Genomic DNA, 5969 nt, shown 5'->3' with positions numbered 1-5969 from the left:
TATGTCACCAGGGCCACCATCAGAAATCACAGGGCCCCGTACAACCACATTTTATGGGTCCAATGGTCCCACCCCAGCCCCCAAGCTCCACCCCAGCAAAGATGCCCCAGTAGCTTCTCATCTTCTTTTCTGCTGATTCACTGTACATGCTCTGTGCTGCTGTCACTTACTGAGCATAGGGACCCGCTCACAATATACAGTACATATAGAATAGAAATGTCACAATATAAGGCTAATTAGTAATTAATTCAGATAATTACTGCATGGCAGCACAGAAACCAGTGCAATTAGCATCAGACTTTAATAATCAGCCCTGTAGCATCAGCTATTATTACAGACAAACTTCATTTTCAGCTGCATAATTAGTGACAACCCCTAAGCTTAGCTTCTCAACAGCTGCTCAGAGCCCACTGAGCATGTGAGTGTCACAGACACTTTCCAAGATGGTGACCCCCTGTGACAAGTTTGAAGTCCTGGATCATTGCTGCTATTGAGAAGCTGAAACTTTAGGCTGGTGCAATAAGTTCAGTATATAAAACATGGCATTTTTTGCCATCTTAATTTATAGGGTTTAGTTCTCCTTTAATGAAATTAAAAATAAACACATTGGCGTTCAATGGAACTTACCTTAGGCTCCTTTTATGGCTTCGGGTCTTTTCGCGGCTTCAGTTTTGGCTCCTTTCATAGCTTCAGGTCTTTTTGCAGTTTCAAGACTTCAACCTCTGGTATTTTCATGGCTTTGGGTCTTTTCACAGCTTCGGTTCCGTTCATGGCTTTGGGTCGTCGGTGCTTTGGGTCTTTTCACGCCTTCAGCTCTGTTCGTGGCTTCGAGTCTTCGGCTCTTCATATCTAGGCTCTAAATGCCATTAAACATACTAATATTAGAAAGTTTGCTCAATTTCGACAGGTTGTAACAAATGAATAACAACAAAACAGACTGGTGAATATTTATGCAAATTGGAAAAGGAAAGAAGCAATTGATGATGTGAGTATCTAATAAAAATTAGTAAATATGCACATAATGGGATAAAATTTAGGAAAGTATGACTCCTGCAGTATGGTGGAAGCCAATGTTTAGCGAACGGCTGCACATGATACAGTACGGCTCAAACAAACTGGCAACAGAATGAATGCGGTAAAAGAATCCCAACGGCAGAGAGATTTTGATGATGAGCAGTAAGAATTCTAAGCAGTTTGACTTGAACAGAGCAACTTAAAGGGCACCTGTTGCCAAAAAATATTATCCCAAACCAAAGGTGCAGGCTAATACAGCCCGCAATCTGGTTAAGGCTAACTAGTTTTTTTTTAAAAAAAGACAAGAATTGAAAAACTTGAGTGAAATGTCAACATATTAGTATTCTGCACCGGTCCCGGATCACCGACATGGCACAGTGCACATGTACAGTGCAAGGAATTATTGGGAATTGACTGAGAGAAGGGGGTGCAGGAATTCCCATAGAAGGTACCCTTGGATAGTACATTCTTCAAGTGAAGAGGAGCACTTCCCTGGGCACAAGGTTAGTGATTATATTTGCAGGGCTGGATTTACATAGCGGGAACCCCTATGCCTGCTGCCATTTGTCACCCCTGTCCCTTCCCCTTCCAAACCAATGTGGATGTGGTTGGGCAGCATGCCACCCCCTAAAATCATGCTGCCCTAGCCCCAGGCCTTGGTGGCCTTTCCATAAATCCAGACCTGTATATTTGGCACCCCTAGTGAATTTGACTTTCCTTGTCCTACCTGTAAGTTCAAGAAACCCTACTGAGAACTCTGGCACTCGGAAATGGGTTAAATCTATAGTTCTCATGAAAGGAAACGGTTTCCAGTGAGTGCTGACCCATACAGCCTGCTTAGATTTGGAACTGTCCAGGTTACTTCAGATGTCATTGAGGAATGAATCAAGTATGCATAAAATATATACATATACAGGTATGGGATACACTATCCGGAAACCCATTGTCCAGAAAGTTCTGAATTATGGAAATACTGTCTACCTTAGACTCCATTATAATCACATAATCCAGATTTTTAAAATTGATCTTCTTTTTCTCTGGAATAATAAAACAGTAGCTTGTACTTGATCCCAACTAAGATATAATGGATCCTTATTGGAAGCAGAACCAGCCTATAGAGTTTATTTAATGTTTACATGATTTTCTAGTAGACTTAAGGGGGGCCCGGCCGTGCTATGTTTCCTGGATTAGCCAGGCCCCCCCATGAACTTCCGAAGTAAGAGCAGGGCCATGCTGAACACCATATTTTTTTTTTTTAAACCTTTGGGCACTAATTTTTTTTCTAACTTGGGGGGCCCTGCCAGCTGATGTTTTTTTCAGTAGCATGACCCTCTTGATGAAGGGTTTCCCTCCAAAACGTTGATACTGTTGGTAGCAAAATAAAAGAGGTAAGCTCCCCGACTGCAAACAATTGTGTGTGTACGGATCCGTTTAAATACGTTTGCTGTTGCTAAGGGACCTTGCCGGGTCAACGGAGGGCCAGCACCACCAGTGCAGTAGTGAACTACAGGTGTGTGGTTGAATTATCACATGAATGTTTCAGTGGCGATACAAGATATTACTGGGCTCCAAAGCAAATTATTTTTCAGTCCCCCAAAATGACCTGATTTACCAATATTTATTGAAATTGTTTATGAATAAGGGCTTCATGGGGCCCCTGGTTTTTAACTTGGGGATGCCCTGCCCACCAATGGGTTTATTTTACTTGTATCTTTCCCCGGCCAGTAATATATATATATATATTTTTTTTTTATATATATATATTTTTTTACTTGTAAGGGGGGCAGAGAAAATGTCGTTGTACGGCCCTATGAGTGAATTGTGACGGTGGCCCTAGGCAGCTCCATTGGGTCCTCAGTGTGTGTGTGTGAATGTACTTGGACACGGGCTGATATGACTTACAGATAATATATGTAACTAACTGCAGACTATGTTGGCTCTACCGTATATAAATAAATAATAGGGACATTATTAGGCAGGTCTGTATCCTGTTATGTAACTTTGGTGGGGGTTTTAGGACATGGTCAGGGGAAATCGTCGTCCTTCATGCGCTGTCCTAAGCCAGAGGAATTCGACATGGCATGCTCCTTAGCCGTCAGCTCTTGCTACTCGCTAGGACCCAGGACGGATGACTGAGGAGGGAGGAGCTGATAGCGAGGTGTGACGTCTGCTTGGAGGAGGGGTGAGTGGAGAAGCAGGCGACGGTGCATTCCTCTAGCATAGGAGATCGCATACAGTGAAAGCGGGAGCGAGGGGTGGGCTCACAGATTCTGAGGGTACACGATGCCACACAGACACAGACAACGGTTCTTACCCAGCAGTGAAGTTTACTGAACAATAATAAACGATAAATAGCTGGGCATGTATAAACAGTCAGATAACAAGGTATAATTCACACAGTAACAGTAATACTGCCTAACCCAAAACTAGCTCCTGCTAAATATTCCCCCACAGTCCGCGAAGCAGCCTGGCTGCCCCTAAATGTTCCTTCCCGGTCTTTGTCTTTGGGGTGCACCCTTAAGTATTGCGCAATACTATTTGTAATCCACAGGTAATGTGTCCTTCTCTTTACACGAGCAGCGCCGTTTCTGGGGAAGGAGCCGCCTGAGGCGGCCTCTGCAATGCCGCCCCCCGCACTGACTTACCTGTCGGCGAGGGGAGGCAGGAACACGATTGCGGAGAGCGCAATTGCGCTCTCTCGCAATAGCGCAGCCGAATTTCCGGTTTAAAAACCGGAAATTCGGCTCTTAAAGGTGCAGGAGCGGCTTTTTGCCGCCCCTGGAATCCTGTCTGGCGCTGCCGCCTGAGGCGAGCGGCTCAGCTCGCCTCATAGGCGGAGCGCCCCTGTACACGAGGCTTCCCTGTATGCAGTTCCAAGCCCAGCGAAGTATGTCTCTAGCAATGTACTGTTATATACAAAATGTCACTGGTATGCACTATGATGCAGCAAGGCTGCGCTTACAGTTCCTTGGGTGCTTTAAGCAAGCTTTCCATGCTTCCTTCTGAATCCACAGGTCTTTCCACGGCCAAAACCACACAGACAGGAAACTCTGGATCATTCACTGCAAAACTGTCCTTAGGTGCTGCAGAAGGGAGCCACACATCACTTCCTGTTCCTCTCAGGACTCCACCTCCTTAGATAATCTGTGATGCATTAATCGAACTTGTTCATACAACCACAAACCTGTAATTACAGTTCAGTAGCACACTTGTGGGGTTCAGATCACTCCCCTAAATTAGCCTTATTCACGTTTTGAGAGGTGAATGAATATAAACTTTCATTACTATACACAGCATTGTACTTATTCCATTTCCTTTGCTGCCACCTACTGACTAGTACAGGTAATTAAATACAAATATATTGTAGAACATGGCTTCATACCGCAGGCGACGGTGCATTCCTCTAGCATAGGAGATCGCATACAGGACATGGATTTAGCCTGATGATGTCCTAAAATGCGTTCCGTACTAGCAGATTTCTGTCACCATTACCAGCTGCAGGTAGCTATCCAAGTCAGGAGACCCTTCTTTAAGTGCCTATAAATGGGCTCCCCCTGCACCTGGATGGATCATGGTTCAGTCCGGCTTGTTTCCTGCGGAGGTGGTAGCCCCTGGCAGGGATGAGCAGCTGGGGAACTGCACGGTGAATACACTCAACCCACAGGCGAAACATTCTCCAGGAAACATGTTCAGACTTTCATCCTATAAACAGCTTAATAGGGTGGCCACTAACCGGCAGAACTCGCCTTCCTTTCATATCACTGGCCGCGCTGCATCGGGGTCGGAGTTTCCCGTGCACAGGGCGCCGCCATGACATGATAGACCTAGGGGAATACCAGTAGCGCGATATATTATGTACTTATTTTATGTGATCGGTAATGTCAATGTTCCCTTATCAAATATGGCCGCTACATGGACAGAGCGCTTCCGGTAGCAGAGGGATCATTGCCTTCCAAGGCTTTTATAATAAAGTTCCGTGCGCCACCTAGTGACCCAGTGCAGAACTGCTCGTATATATTTGTGCGCGACCCGCTGTCTGACACTGACCTACGCGGGAACAGCTAATGCGCAGTGTTATTTAGACTCAGCAGTGACACTGTCCCTTTAAAAGGCATGGTGACAGAGAAAGGCAACGCTGGCTGGGCGCCCCAGGCCGGCCGCGACGCGCATGCGCAAACGAGTGCAGATTTGCTTTCGTAGGGTAGGCAATTTATGAGGTACGTGATTGGCGTCCCCTACGTTTGAGTCCTAGTCACGTGCCTCTTTTGCCTGCCCCTAGTCCCGGCCCTGGTCAATGACAAGTGGCTACTACAGTAACTACGGAATGAATTTCCTGAGAGAAAAGGAAAGTCTTGTGACGTTGTTCTGTTTAATTTCAGTTACTGAGCAGAGACCAGTCATCTGAAGTTTCCCTGGTTAGTTCTGAGCAACATCACAAGAGACTTTCCTCTTCTCAGGAAATGCATTTTTCAGCCGCCTTGAGCCTATTGGCCAAAATGAACACCAGGTGGGGCTGTTCCAAATGTATTCGATTATATTAGTACTTGGATGACTGCTCTGAGCAAGTTTCTGTGAATTTATTTAAAGGGTTTACATTAACAACTTATTATTTGATCTGTGAAGTTTAAATGTGTTTTACCCATATACACGGTATCTTACTACCTTGGCAAAATACTTTCCTATCATTCAGGATTCTTAATTAGAGCAATGATTGATCTTTTTATAAAAACATTATTATCTGAAAGCTGCAAGAGGCCAAGTTAGTCACATGCACCCTTTACATGACTCGTAGCATTACGTGGCTATAGCATTACGTGGCCCGTATAATTATGTGGCCAGTAGCATTACGTGGCCGGTAGCATTACTTGGCAGTAGCATTATGTGAGCGTAGCATTACGTGGCCGATAACATTACGTGGCCCTTATAATTATGTGGCCAGTCGCATTACGTTGGCA

This window comes from Xenopus laevis, chromosome 7S (genome assembly GCF_017654675.1).
Source record: "Xenopus laevis strain J_2021 chromosome 7S, Xenopus_laevis_v10.1, whole genome shotgun sequence".
Classification (NCBI taxonomy): domain Eukaryota; kingdom Metazoa; phylum Chordata; class Amphibia; order Anura; family Pipidae; genus Xenopus; species Xenopus laevis.
Note: the sequence above shows the minus strand (reverse complement) of the source record.